Source organism: Acartia tonsa, chromosome 9 (genome assembly GCF_053477335.1).
Source record: "Acartia tonsa isolate MP-2025a chromosome 9, ASM5347733v1, whole genome shotgun sequence".
Lineage (NCBI taxonomy): Eukaryota > Metazoa > Arthropoda > Copepoda > Calanoida > Acartiidae > Acartia > Acartia tonsa.
In genome coordinates this window covers 1,319,459-1,336,346 of record NC_137268.1, presented here as the reverse complement: position 1 = coordinate 1,336,346, position 16,888 = coordinate 1,319,459, and the positions used below count along the sequence as shown (strand labels likewise).

At 31.2% G+C, this 16,888-nt stretch overlaps 1 protein-coding gene across 1 annotated transcript in view; it reads left to right on the top strand.

The window, feature by feature from the left end:
* The window catches only part of LOC145328395 (uncharacterized), a 310,864-nt gene that overhangs the window by 45,796 nt on the left and 248,180 nt on the right, over positions 1-16,888 (top strand). The gene's annotated exons all lie outside the window — the stretch shown is intronic.

Sequence of the window (16,888 nt, the reverse complement as noted above, 5' to 3'; positions counted from 1 at the left end):
AAATAGCTTATTTTTGAATGACCGATAAATTGATGTACAACCCAAATGATGATACACAAAATTACCCTATCTGTAAATTACAATTACTTGTTGAAACGATTGGACACTGAACGCAATATGGGGACATTGGATACAAGTCCTTAAAGCTTTATAGTAACGTTTGCCTAACAACTTTTGGGACTATAGAATTTTGATTGGTTATTTTTTAATTTTGTTGTTTAAATGTTTTAACCATTAATTTTAATCTATAGAAAAGTTAATTTAGTGTATCATAATAGGGGATGTACATCAATTTATCGGTCTTGTCTTATCCCTTTAGATCCTTGCTGTCTGGTAGCTTTATAAGAGATTAACCAAATAGGTATATATTACAGATACACAATGAATAAACAGTATCGGAGACTAGATTATATATTATATAATGTCTGTTCCAAAAAATGTACTTAGTTTCTAAAAGCTATAGGAACATAATTTTGCCTATGGTAGCTTATAAGCATCATTCCAGTATGGCTTCGAAACTGATTAATGTCTGGATTAGAACTGGTTCTCAGCCATACTGAAAATTCATGTATTGTATCGTATTACAGTAAATTATCTACGAATATTAAATAAAAATCAACAAAACTAGTTTTTATTTTTCCTTTTAATATTTGCGGAAAGCTGTCTATAATACGGTGCGTAAATAACTGTTCTTCTGAAGATTAAATGTTGTTTTTTTGATATTATTGAATTAAGTACAGTTAGACCTAACCAAAGCTTTTGATATGTCTAATCCTAATTGAAAATGAATATATTTTACATATATCATGCCTTGACAGTAATATAGGGCAATAAGAAATATGTATGACGTTGTTTTTAGAAATTGGCTTGGCCTGTTAGAATTCTAATATAAAAGTAACTGGATTTTTGTCTGTATGGCTGTACAGAAGGTTCTCGCTAACCGCTGGATCGATATGGTTCTCCTTTACTATGAAACTTTTCATAGGTCCTGGTAAGGTTATTTCTATTTATAAGGAGATTACCACTATACTCCCAAGAAGAATCGCCTCTAGAAAAAATCTCCCAAAAACCTTTTTTAAAACTGATATTTAAGATTATGGGGAGATTGATTTCGCCCTATTTTTTGAATTGCCTCTAGAGGCTTCTTAGGGCGTATCAGCTGGTTTGGTATAAAGAAAAGATTATTACTAGTCCATTACATGTGACGCATCAAAACTTTAATAATAACATTATTTTAATTATCTGCATTCATACATAGTACATACTTGTATAATTATATCTGTCTGCATATTAAAAGTCTAGTCTTTAAGATTTAGAAGTTATTTACATAGTAAAATTTAAACAAGGTTTATAACATCAATAAAAGCGAAGCTCTGAGGTCAACAAACGAACAAGAACACAGAATATTAAATGAAATGTATGCAAGACTGTTTACATACAGGATACATTAAAAGTGCATACTTTCATTTTTAGGTTTTAATTATAGTGATGCCTCGCTTATAATAATGTAACTTGTTGTCCTAGGAATCATTTTAACAAAAATTAGATTAATTAGATACAAAAAGTTATCAAAAAAGTATAAAAATTATGCATGTTTTATGTGGACTTATGAACTCCCCTAAATCGTGCCTAATTGGTATGGGAATCATCATTCAAAGTTAGAAATCGATAGGACAATTATACTAAGTCTAATTAAACGATAAAGCTAACCGTTCTTTTCCCCCCCCCCCTGCCTTAAATATCTACGAAAATTAAATTATTTTAACCTCCATTGTCCAATCCTTGTACCTTTGATTCTAACCAAGCTAGTTTGGTCCATGAATGTTTAATTTATTCTTTTGAACTATAATTTTCAAGGTATAAGACTGGTTTATATCAGGAAGCCGTGGGATGGGACATTGAGCTGTAAAAATGGATATTATGTATACGTGGATATATTGATGGGGGGAAATTTGCCGCCAATAATTTAGCTTGCTGATAGGGACCTCATTTATTGATCAGTTTGTTCATACAGTAGTAGGGGAGGGTATGGGATAAAGTGAGTTGAAGGGGGTATCGTTATTTTAGCCAGCTGTATAAAGCATCACTTTGTACACCAAAATCAAGTTCAACATCCAAGTAAAAATATATTGAAGCTTTAAATTCAACATGTTCGTTGATTGGTAAATATCGGAACTTTATTAAATCTTTATCGGGTAAGATAAACCAGTAGTGTCTAAACTTTGAGGTGCAGAAAGGGTAATAATGTTCATCATCATTGGGGTTGTACACCAATTTATGTTACGTTGTCTTATCCCATTAGATTCCAGGTTTTAAATCCTGCGAAATCAAAGAACATGCTTTCAACTATGAATATTCATTTCTGTGTTTTTTAGCCCCACAAACAAATAAATTTACCCTAGATAAAGTTAAAATAAAAGTGAAATAAAAAGGATTTTGTTTTAAATTGGTTAAATTGTAAATTAAATTTTTTGATAGAAAAATATAAGTTTGATCCAAATAGTATAATGTGGCGAGAATTTTTTTTATAAGTTAGCTGAATTAGATTGATCCCTTTCCTATATTTAAAAATAGCGGCTTCGCCCCTACCCTCTAGAAGCTGTGCCTTATGAGGTAATTAAAAAAACAAATAAGTATTTCTGGTGCTGCCATTTATTTTGAAGTAGCTGCATAAAAACTATTTTTTTGGCGAAGGGGAATTTTCATTTTTAGGGGGGTTTGGGGTGTCCCAACCCCCAAGAAAATAGCTAAAATCCACCAAAGGACCATCAGGTATATGCCCTGAAGATTAGTATCCGATCGGTTCAGTGGTTACCAAGATCTTAAGGGACAGACGGAAGGACGGACGGACGGACAGACAGACGAAAGACATTGTTCTACATTATATAATAGATAGAATAATAGTAAAATAGAAAGTAATTGTATCACCTACAACTAGAGCACTAAAAGTTATATACAAAGGATTTGCTTTCTTGGAAAGTTGGCGGGTAAGAGGAAATAATTAAGCATTTGTTATAAACTTACATCAGTACCTAATGTTTAAGGAATAAAAGGAATTTTTGGGGTAAACTCTCGAACTGCGTTGTGTATTACCCCTTGTTTTAATTGTGTACAGCCCCTGCGGGGATCTTTATACTCTCATCCTAATTCTTTTATAACCCAATATGAGATATTTTTGATTTTAATAATTTTGAGGACAATTTTTGTGATAGTCAATTTTGGTAGGTTTAGAATAAGTTAAAGAGAGTCCTCTTCGAGCTTTTTACGGTTACAAGAAACTATTCTTTTTAACTGAAGGGAGAAGGACTTTTTGCTTCATTATTTATTTTTCTAAAATTTTCATTATTTCAGATTACACGATCTTTGATTTAGAGAAATAGATTGAATTTATTTTATTTATTAAAGTAGACACCTTACAGCTTACCATATTCAATTATATATTTGGATATTAAATTTATGTCTCAAACATCTATCTTGTAAGAAGAAAATGAAATAGAATGAATGGATTGTTAGACAATGTTGCGTTAGTTAATTGCCTATATTGTACTGGGTTTGGTTTTTATAATATTTTTGTATTACAGATTCTTCTTTTGTTGCACGACATTTGTTTGCAAGTCCTGGCTGTGCATGGTAATGATTTATGCCTGTTTTGGGCCAAGGCATTCCCTTTACTCCAACTATTTATGTCGTGGACCTGCTATAGTAGGAAGCACTTTTAACTTCTTTGGTTATGACCCAGTGTTGGAACCAACGAGTGGATGCGCTTCGTGTTAAGCCACAGTCGTGGGTCAATTTTCCATTGAAATAAATGCACTTCTTCCATAATTTAAATTTTATCTATAATTTATATTTTTTATTTTTTTAGGTAAGTTTCTTTGTTATAATTGAAGGGCCAGGTATTTTGAAAAACAAAATACCTAATCAATATAAGAGTGCGTCAACATTTAGTTTTGGTTTTCTTCATTCATTGCCGAAATTCATACATTTTGATTAGACAAGTTTTTGTTAAAACAGGTATTTGTAGAAAAGCTACTCTTAAAAAACATTTGTCAAGTCCACAAATAGACAAACATCTAACTACTATAATAGTACAGATGTAAATTTAGAACTGTTCTTTTTAACATATACTGCATTGGTTTGTTAAGTACATACACAATATTACAATTCTAAATATATTTTCATTCTTAAACCTAATTTCTTTTATTTTGTCCATAGCCATAGACGTCCAAGGGAGTAAAGGGTTATCTTTCCCCCTTAACCTTTGAAACCTCTTCATTTTACATAAGATCATCCCTTCTCAAACCATGGAAACCACTCATTTTACCCCTCCCAAAATAAAAAACTTGGACGTCTCTATAGCTTAGCGTTCCATAAAGGTTTTGATAAACAAAGAAACAGAAAATCAAAACTTAAAATCTTATAATATTATTTAATTTTGAATTAGCAAAGCTCCTCTAAAAATTAGTTTGTTGCTCTGTTTTTCATTTTCAATAATTGTTTTAAGTGGGTAATACAATTTTTTAAATTGATTACAGAGCCCCCCCCGGGCCCCCCCCCCCCATCAATCGTATTGAAAAAAAACCGCCTTAAAAGAGTTAAAATGCGACAGTGTTAAAGTTTTGCGTACAGATACAGATCCAGACTTACAAAGCCAATTTTCTTATAAAACATCAACAAATATCCTGTAGTATTTTCTAGCAAGATCTTAAAAGCGGGCTGAACGATCGTTTTACAATTTTTAGCAAAGTCTATTACTGTTTTAGGACAGTCTTAAATGGGGTTGGGGTACTAAATACCCTAAAAAACTTATTGAGTGCATTTTTCTTTAGTAGCTTATTATTTGGGTAAAAGATGTTTTTATATTGTCATTGTCCTCACCCTCTCTTCTTTATTTAACTAGAACATTTTCCAGATTTTAATATTCGATCCCATTTAGTTTGAAACTGCATTTAACTGCCAATATAGACTTATTTATGAACATAGAATCTAATATATAGATAGATGGATAGATTGTAATAAAGACTTGTTTATGGACATAGGATCTAATAGATTGATCGATGCATGAATGGATGGATGGGTGGATGGATGGATAGATAGATGTATCATAAAGACTTGTTTATGGACATAGGATCTAATAGATAGATAGATAGATGGATGGTTGGATAGATAGATGTGGATAGATTGTAATAAAGACTTGTTTATGGACATAGGATCTAATAGATTGATCGATGCATGAATGGATGGATGGGTGGATGGATGGATAGATAGATGTGTAATAAAGACTTGTTTATGAACATAGGATCTAATAGATAGATAGATAGATGGATAAATGGATAGATGTATCATAAAGACTTGTTTATGGACATAGGATCTAATAGATAGATAGATAGATAGATGTGTAATAAAGACACTGTTTATGAACATAGGATCTAATATATAGATAGATAGATAGATAGATGGATGGATAGATGTGTAATAAAGACTTGTTTATGGACATAGGATCTAATAGATAGATAGATGGATGGATAAATAGATGGATAGATGTGTAATAGAATTGTTTATGGACATAGGATCTAATTGGTGGAAAGATAGATAGATAGATGTGTAATAAAGACTTATTTATGAACATAGGATCTAATAGATAGATGGATGGATAGATTGTAATAAAGACTTGTTTATGGACATAGGATCTAATAGATTGATCGATGGATAAGTGTGTAATATAGACTTGTTTATGGACATAGGATCTAATAAATAGATTGATGGATGGATGGATGGATAGTTGTGTCATATAGACTTGTTTATGAACAAAGGATCTAATAGATAGATGGATGGATGGATAGTTGTGTCATATAGACTTGTTTATAAACATAGGATCTAATAGATAGATGGATAGATGTGTAATAAAGACTTGTTTATGAACATAGGATCTAATTGATAGATGGATAGATGTGTCATATATGTAGACTTGTTTATGAACAAAGGATCTAATAGATAGATGGATGGATGGATAGTTGTGTCATATAGACTTGTTTATAAACATAGGATCTAATAGATAGATGGATAGATGTGTCATATAGACTTGTTTATGAACATAGGATCTAATGGATGGATGGATAGATGTGTAATAAAGACTTGTTTATGGACATAGGATCTAATATATAGATGGATGGATGGATAGAAGACTTGTTTATGGACATAGGATCTAATAGATAGATAGATAGATAGATAGATAGATGTGTAATAAAGACTTGTTTATGAACATAGGATCTAATAGATAGATGGATGCATGACTGGATGGATGTGTTATAAAAACTTGTTATTGGACATAGGATCTAATAGATAGATAGATAGATAAATGTGTAATAAAGACTTGTTTATGAACATAGGATCTAATAGATAGATGGATGCATGACTGGATGGATGTGTTATAAAAACTTGTTATTGGACATAGGATCTAATAGATAGATGGATGCATGACTGGATGGATGTGTTATAAAAACTTGTTATTGGACATAGGATCTAATAGATAGATAGATAGATAGATGTGTAATAAAGACTTGTTTATGAACATAGGATCTAATAGATAGATAGATAGATAGATAGATAGATGTGTAATAAAGACTTGTTTATGGACATAGGATCTAATAGATAGATAGATAGATAGATAGATAGATAGATGTGTAATAAAGACTTGTTTATGAACATAGGATCTAATAGATAGATGGATGCATGACTGGATGGATGTGTTATAAAAACTTGTTATTGGACATAGGATCTAATAGATAGATGGATGCATGACTGGATGGATGTGTTATAAAAACTTGTTATTGGACATAGGATCTAATAGATAGATAGATGGATAGATTGTAATAAAGACTTGTTTATGGACATAGGATCTAATATATAGATGGATGGATGGATAGAAGACTTGTTTATGGACATAGTATCTATTAGATAGATGGATGGATGGATAAGTGTGTAATAAAGACTTATTTATGAACATAGGATCTAATATATAGATAGATGGATGGATAAGTGTGTAATAAAGACTTATTTATGAACATAGGATCTAATATATAGATGGATGGATGGATAAGTGTGTAATAAAGACTTATTTATGAACATAGGATCTAATATATAGATAGATGGATGGATAAGTGTGTAATAAAGACTTATTTATGAACATAGGATCTAATATAGATAGATAGATGGATAAGTGTGTAATATAGACTTGTTTATGGACATAGGATCTAATAGATTGATGGATGCATGAATGGATGGATGGGTGGATGGATGGATGGATGGATAGATAGATGTATCATAAAGACTTGTTTATGGACATAGGATCTAATAGATAGATAGATAGATGGATGGTTGGATAGATAGATGTGGATAGATTGTAATAAAGACTTGTTTATGGACATAGGATCTAATAGATTGATCGATGCATGAATGGATGGATGGGTGGATGGATGGATAGATAGATGTGTAATAAAGACTTGTTTATGAACATAGGATCTAATAGATAGATAGATAGATAGATAGATGGATAAATGGATAGATGTATCATAAAGACTTGTTTATGGACATAGGATCTAATAGATAGATAGATAGATAGATGTGTAATAAAGACTTGTTTATGAACATAGGATCTAATAGATAGATAGATAGATAGATGGATAAATGTGTAATAAAGACTTATTTATGAACATAGGATCTAATATATAGATGGATAGATGGATAAATGTGTAATAAAGACTTATTTATGAACATAGTATCTAATAGATAGATAGATAGATAGATGTGTAATAAAGACTTGTTTATGAACATAGGATCTAATAGATAGATAGATGGATGGATGGATAAATGGATAGATGTATCATAAAGACTTGTTTATGAACATAGGATCTAATAGATAGATGGATGGATGGATATTTGTGTCATATAGACTTGTTTATGAACATAAGATCTAATTGATAGATGGATAGATATGTCATGATATATGGATGAATAAATGTGTCTTTAAGACTTGTTTATTAGGGCGGGTTCATATCGGAATTAGACAAAGAGGGGATATGCAACAGATAAAATTAACCTTAAAAACATTTCTGACTGAAAAAGAATAAAAAAAAATTGAGTTTTAGAACGCGACCACTAAAAAATATATTTCATTACTTATTAATATGCAAAGACGACATTCAAAATTTTTTTGAATCAGAACTATGGCTTCATGGTGCTCCCTGGAAAGGCCTTGAGGAGCTGAATCAGGAACTTTTGTCCGTTTCAATATATCTCGTTCCTAGCCTTAGAAATCCATAAAAAAACACAATTTTTTAAGGTTAATTGAGAACTGTCTAATTTGTAGAGGTTTTTTAGATTTTCTCAGGCTAGGAACGAGATTTTTTGAAACGGTCAAAAGTTCCTGATTCTACTCCTAAATGCCTTTCCTGGGAGCACCATGAAGCCATCGTTCTGATTCAAAAAAGAATTTGACTCCCATTAAAAAATAGCTATACAATTGAATGTCTGGTCGTCAGCGGTTTTAAGACTTAGCATAAATTTTAAATCATCCAGAGGTGTATTATTCTCATACAAATCATTTGCAGATCCCTGCTTTGGCCTCAGAAAAAAAATGTCCAAAATCGACCCACCCTATTGTTTATGGACATAGGATCTAATAGATAGATGGATGGATGGATATTTGTGTAATATAGACTTGTTTATGGACATAGGATCTAATAGATAGATGGATAGTTGTGTCATATAGACTTGTTTATGAACATAGGATCTAATATAGATAGATATATAGATAAGTGTGTAATATAGACTTGTTTATGGACATAGGATCTAATAGATTGATGGATGCATGAATGGATGGATGGGTGGATGGATGGATAGATAGATGTATCATAAAGACTTGTTTATGGACATAGGATCTAATAGATAGATAGATGGATAGATGGATGGTTGGATAGATAGATGTGTAATAAAGACTTGTTAATGAACATAGGATCTAATAGATAGATAGATAGATGGATAAATGGATAGATGTATCATAAAGACTTGTTTATGGACATAGGATCTAATAGATAGATATATAGATAGATGTGTAATAAAGACTTGTTTATGAACATAGGATCTAATAGATAGATGGATGCATGACTGGATGGATGTGTTATAAAAACTTGTTATTGGACATAGGATCTAATAGATAGATAGATAGATAAATGTGTAATAAAGACTTGTTTATGAACATAGGATCTAATAGATAGATGGATGCATGACTGGATGGATGTGTTATAAAAACTTGTTATTGGACATAGGATCTAATAGATAGATAGATAGATAAATGTGTAATAAAGACTTGTTTATGAACATAGGATCTAATATATAGATGGATGCATGACTGGATGGATGTGTTATAAAAACTTGTTTTTGGACATAGGATTTAATAGATAGTAAGATGGATGGATGATAAAATTTAGGTATATAATAGACTCAGTGTTATATAAAGGGTCAATTACCTAATAGATATTCTATTTTTAGACAAAAAAAAACTTCAGACATATGACAGTCAGTTATGCAAATTCTTTAGTATAAGTAGACTCTGTATCTAGTAGAAGGGAGTGCATTTCAATTATAAAATAGATTATTATTTTATTATTTTCATTCTTATCTAGTTTGAATGTCCTTTTATAATCTTGTTTTCAGCCTATAAATTGATCTTAACTTAATCTTTGGCGACTAGTGTAATAAGCAGCCCAATATGATCATTATAGATGTTTATATCCTTATACTAAAGTAACAGGATGTTTGTTTGTCTGTGTGTTTGTTTGTCTGTGTGTTTGTGTGTCTGTGTGTTTATACCAAAGGATATCGCTAACCACTGAACCGATTGGGTTCTCCTTAACAGGGTAGCTTTTCATAGGTCCCGGAAAGGTTTATAACTATTTTCTTGGGAAATGGAACACCCTCAACCCTCAAAAAAAAGAAAAATACCCCCCCAAAAACAGGGTTTCGGATCCGCATTGATTTTATGCGGATCCGGATCCTCAAAATTTGGTCAGTGCGGTTCCGGATCCGGATCTTTGACAATAAAAATAAAATCACCAAATTTTTCAAAAAAATTTATTCTTTAATTCGAAGTCAAAAATACTTTTAATTTTCAAGTCTAAACCTAAACCTTAAAGATTGGCTCTCATCAAGAAAATGTCTGAAATTTTATATAAATTTAGGTAGATTTTTCCATTTTTTCCGCATTTTTTGGAGTCTAAGGATCCGGATCCGCATTTTTTTGCGGATCCGGATCCTTGGACTCAAAAATATGCGGATCCTTGCGGATCCGGATCCGAAACCCTGCCCAAAAAAAAAAAAAAATTTTACGTTTTCTTTTAAAATCTAAAATAAGAAATTGGGTTATCAAATTTGACTCTCCCCTTCTCAAGTACCCCTTGAGGCCTCTAGGGGCGTAGCCGCTAGTTGAAAGGGACATTAGAAGTTTATACTATAGAGCAAACGATAGTTATCTAAAATATAAATCTAATGAAAACTAATATCTTTTCTTCAAGTATGATAAATGCATTCTAATATTCTACTAAGGATAAAGATTAGAATTCTTCTTAAGTAGCTGGATGTGTGTATGATTGTATATTAATACTTATCTAGTTTTAAGCTATTTATTTATTCACTTAGGATAGCTCAAGAGATGTTGACTGAAAGACTATTCCCATTGCATTATTTTAATAATAAAACTTTTGTCTGTAGCTTAACATTTCAATAACTACAGAGCCGATTGAGTTCTCAAGCTTTACATGGGTCGAGTCCTGGGAAGGTTAAAGGATAATTTTTTTTTTTAATTAAAGTCTTTAATGATGGTTTTAGGCTATTTTTTTGTGCCCTTTCATACCCCTAGGAACACAGAGCTCCTAGAAACAGTTATCAAATAATAATAATACTAAACATTTTTAGACCCTATTGTGTATGATTTGAAAGTAATAAATATTATGTCAAAAAGTGTTAAAATTTACTGAAGGGAAAACTTTAAAATTCTAAGTGTGTAAAAAATCCCCCAAGTTTTAAACATGCGACAAGGACAAGTATTTAGAAGAATGAATAGTACAGACACACAAAAAATATATACCTGACATATTGACAGACAAAAAGTTAAAGACTGGATAAATCGTCAGAGAAATCTTTTAGGTACGTTATCTCTGTTGTTTTGAAATTTAGATTTGTTTCTTCAACAGATCTATAGTATAGATGTATATACAGATAACTACCTCCCTTCCTTTTTCCATGACCTTTTTTATCTGCTTTTAAATTATTTTCTGCTACTTGGTTGTGTTAATATAAGCGACACCATTGGTTGATTTTCATTGACCCAATAGAAAGGTTGCACAAGGTTTATGCGATGGGGAGATACAATTATTTAACCGTTTCTCCCTCTAGTGTTTTAGCTCTATGATGATTCATTGCCTTTAAACACAGCAAACCTCAACAGTTTAGGGGATTTTTAAAAAGCTCTATTAGAATTTAATATAAAAAGCAGTTTTTAAGTCAAATAGCAGAGATTTTTAGTTAAAATCTTTGAAAGCCTATAAAACTGAAGAAGGAGCAGGCATTATTTAAGGGAAGCTTGTTCTAACTAGCAAATATGTCTATTTTAAGGAACCATTGACCGGTTTTTTAAATCCTCTATACTACTCAGGAATGCATTGTAAATAAACTTTTAATTGTTCTTCCTAAAACTTGTCCATGAATATGTTTGAGCTTGTTTGAAAATGTAATTTTTCCTGGGGTGTTCGAGAAATCCCTAATATTCTCAAGTTGCATTCTTAAATATTTGACCATTGAAATTTTTACAATCAATAAAAATCCAATTTCCATTCGTCTTACTTATTATCCAATTTCCAAGATTGTTCTTTACACTAGTCCTCAAATTTTTAAAATAACGTTTTCTTATTCGTTTGCTTTAACAATTTTGTGGATTTTTATTGAATTTTGATGGAGTGTACAAACGTTTGAACCACTAATTGTAATCTACATTAGGGGTAATTTTAAGTAGCATAAAAAATTAGTAACCAACCTTTTTTTAAGAATCGAACCTTCAATACGTATCTGTTGAATTTATCATTACAAGGGTTTTAAAATTTTGAACAGACAGTTTTTAGACATAATATTTATTTTATCTTTTCCACATTTTAAACATATTTATAAATTCAGTTACTCCATATATAACTAACTAGGGTCTTTCATGGCGTTAGAGTAAGTTAGAAAAATTAGATATATCGTTCCTGATTAATAGCCAGGGGTGGAGGGGACATAAGGTTGTTAATTACACTGTCCTCCAAAGTTTTATAATAACGTTTTCTAATAGTACAAATTGGATTAGGCTTATGTACCAAGTTTCAAAATTCTAGCTCAATATTTTCTCCATTTTGCTCACGGTTTATGAGCTTCCGGCACCTACCACCCCTCGCCTCCCCCCCTTAAACTATGGTATGCTTTGGTAAGTAATTACTTAGTTATCTAAAAATATTTTTTTGGAAAAAATTTGTTTGAAATCAGAGAGTGAGTGGACAATGGGCTGTTTATTACACTAGTCCTCAAAGTCTGATTATAACGTTTTTTTATTGATTGACTTAACAACTTTGTTAATAGAAGGGGTATTTTTGTGTATAATCATTAGGGACATACATTAATTTATCGGTCAATGTCTTATCCCTTTATATCCCTGGTTTTAAATTCATAAAACTCATTATCATAATGTTTAAACTGAAATAAAAGTTCAGCTAAAACAAATATTATAATTTAAATATTCACAATTAAACCCCTTATCAATCTTTGTTGTGAAGTTGTGTAAAAACGAAACAGTGAAGAAAAAAATAGTTTTGAAGCGAAGCTCTTGACGTTAGTTTAGTTATGTTAGAATTGTCCTTACGATTAAAAACTTAGCATGATGATTCTTGAAACATTTAGATACGATTTAAATAACATAGCAACTCTTAAATCGTAACAAGAAAGTATGTAGGTACGTCAATTTAAAACATGCTGATTTTAAACTTTTTAAAACCATTTATTTTACATGATATAAATTATCCTATTCATCTGATGCAATTCAAGTTTTATCTTTTATTTAGGTAATTTTGCAACAATTGTTCGTTTGTCCTACCGTCTGATTTTATCTTTTATCATCCTTGTTTATGACAAACTTAAAAAAACCGTTATTAGCAAAGATAGAAATGAATTGTTAAAAATATTGAGAGCAGCAAGCAAAGCAGTTAATTAGGTATAAGTGCCTATTTGGGAAGGGTAAAATTTACAAGAAATGCTAAACATCTATCTCATATAGGAGCCGAGTAAAATACATTATCTCATCTATTTTATATAAGTAATCAGCTGACTAGCATTGTGTATTATTTTTTAGTTTTTTCGTATGGACACTCTTTTGAACCGAGTTTAATTAACTTTTGTGATGTCTCACTTCTATACATTATTATTTTAAGCAAAGCTTCGCTATAATTCTTTTTTGTACTCGTCTGTTTATTTTGTAAATAAAATGATAAAGTAATCTTGACATCAATTAAATCTATCAACGTGAAAAACCAAAAACTACTGCAAGGCCCACAATACGATATTAATGTTTAATACATTCACTAGCAGCTGGTTCCTTAGTTTTTCCTTAGGGGCTCAACAATCAAAGGGGTAAGATGGGAGTAGAAAATTAGCCTAAAACCTTTCTAAGACATAAATATAAATCAATATGTTCTTCGGTTCAGTAGTTTTATAAAATCTTCAGCTTCTGACAAAAATTCCTTACTACTTTATATGATAGGATTTTAAATGAATCATGAATACCTGTAAAGAAATTACATTTTAAGATCTACCTAATGTTTGTATTTTCATTCTTGTTCTGAAACTCAAATCCAACTTTAAATTTGAATGGATCTAGATTTATATATTTTTTAAAAAATATTCATTTATGTTTGTTTTCAAGTATATTTTATTTAATTCTTCCTGTGTTAAAAAGTACGTTTTGAAATTTAATAGTTTTTATGTAGTTTGACTTTATAATAGTATTTGATTTTGTGGATAAAATCATTAAAATATAAAAATCATAAAAATTTCGTAATTACGTTATAGACAAAGTTTTTTTTTATATGAATCATCTAATGTTTGTTAAAAGAATACCTGATAAATTAGCTCTGTAGCTTAAAATTTAATAATAACACCTATATAAAAAATCTCTTCATTTTATAATTTATCTAATTGCTTATGAGTAGCTTTGTAGGATTGACCACATAAAACCGGAATTTCTAAACAAATGAACATAAAATCGTCGATTTTAAAGATTTTATCAAATTTTTAAAATTGGGAAGCAAACTAGGTAAATGGCTATTAGAGCATTCAATAAAATCGCCGCCAGCATTAATCATCGCCTCTACCCGTCGCCTGAACCGCCCGCAGGCCCTGGCCACCATGTCTTTTTTGGCTTAGAAAGTTTTAGTAGTTTATTTAATAACTAGCGGCTACGCCCCTAGAGGCCTCTAGGGGCACTTGAGGAGGGGAGAGTCGAATTTGATAACCCAATTTCTTATTTTAGATTTTAAAAGAAAAAGTAAAAAAATAAATTTTTTGGGGGGCGAAAAAAAAATGTTTGGGGGGGGTGCCCCCTCCCCCTAATTTTTAATTTTATTTAAAAAAATTTAAATTTTATCGAAAACAGGGTTGACATTTGGGATGTACATCAATTTATTTTCCATTGTCTTATCCCTATATACCCCTGTGAGTGACCCAGATGCACCGAACACATATCCTTATATAATCTAAATGCCAATTTTGTTTTCAAGAGTGGTTTTAAACGTCTAGTAGCAAGATTTTAGTAGCGCACTTACACTATAATTAGGGCATGTTTGTACTTACGTACGTCACTCAACGGTCAAAATAACTAACGCAGTCTTTCTTAATCATTGATCCATTACCGTCAACTTTCATATATAGTTTTGTTATCAGTTGAAGCGCTACATATTGAAAAAGTAGTTTCAGAAACAGTTTGACAATGTTTTTATTTTTTAAGAAAGGTTGTTCTACTTTTAAATGTACTTACTAGTTGCTTCACCCTTAGCCTCTAGGGGAGTTCAGGGGTCTTTATAAAAATAACTTAAAACCACCCCAAGACTATACAAAAGCCTCTTTGAGAAGTACAACTAATTTGGACTGCAGTTTTCGAGATCTTAAGGCCTTATTACTTTTTATAATAGGATAAGCATTCACACCATACAAAATAATAAAAGATTTACAAAAATTAGGAAAATTATCGTCTGAATGTTCCTTTGTATAGAAAATCTATAGATTGAGAGTGATGCAAACTAAACAAGTTTTAAACTATAGGGGAGAGGGTTATGGCACCCTCAGAAAAACTTTCTGCCATAAGGAAAAAACTAGCTATACCTGACCTCTAAAAATATTATTAAAAGTACTAAAAGAGTTTCTTAGACGCAATGCGAAATAGAGGTCTGAATTTTTATTTGTAGATTTTCCTTCGCGCGTTTTTTTTTACAACTGTAATCTTTAGATTGCTTTTTATGCTTTTTTCAGTTTTATAATAATTATAGCATGCAATTGGTATTTTTTTCGAATCTATATCCCACTGAGCTATGATATTGGTATAATAGGATTATTTACTTTTAAATGAAAAGTTTTTGGCTTAATTTCGGAACTTTGACTTTAAGTTGTTTGGATATGTATGGTTGATCCTTGCTTCGGATAAATTAAAATAATAGCCTAAAACTTACAAACATTACTTGCTGGATTATCCTGTTTTTGTCATCTTTTGTACGATTGAACTATATCCAAAAGCCTAAAAGGAATTTTATTTTATTTGATATTTATAACTGGGTCAACATAAAAAATAAATTTTAATTTAAAAATGCTAGATACACCTATAAATGAATGGATATTAATAGGGTTGGCAATTTGTCTTATTTTTTGACCGGATTCGGATTCTTACAAGAATCCGTCCAAAAATAAAACGGATTCTCCGCGGATTCCTGATTCTTATATTTTGGACGGATTCCGGATTCTGGCAATATTTAAAAAGGCTTCTTTAAAAAATAAGGGATTAAAATATACCAGGTACTGGGAAGAATTTAAAGCTGTCTTTTTTCATATTTTATGATCTCTCCACTTGGTGGTGTAGGTGGGGAGAGATGAGAGGGGGGGAGGGGTGATCTTTGCGGGGGCGGATTCCGGATTCGGATTGCCAACCCTAGATATTACACCACATTTTCATATACTACAATAAAATGAAACTTGTAGCTGACTAAAATGACCACCCCACTCTACACATCCACCTCCTTAACCTAATCCCCTCCCCTCTTACTGGATGAATGAACTGACCGGCTATAAGAAATCATTCTAAAGACACTTTTATTTATTTAATATACCCAGAATGATTATGAGGCAAAGAGCAAAACGTACAATTCTAACTAGTATTTAATATATTGAAAATATCTGTCCGAGACATGTAATATCGTTTCTACAATATTACATACAGTTTGGAGTTAGGACCTTTAAACAAATGTCAGTAAATCAAAGAATTTCTTTAATGCTATAAATCTATGGTCTTTAGCACTTTACTATGATAGGTAGAATCGAATACCTTTGCCTAAAAAATATTCGGGTATAGTCCCTTTCGTAACATCGCACCTTATGTGGCGATTCTTCGTAATTTTCACAGTAGTTTTTCTCCTATTTCTAGCCCCTGCGGGGGGCTCTAACCCTGCTGGGCCAATTACCTAACCCAGTGGGCAATCACCTAACCCAATAAAACCTAACCTAACCTAAAATAACCTATAAATAGCCATTTTAAAAATACGACGAATCG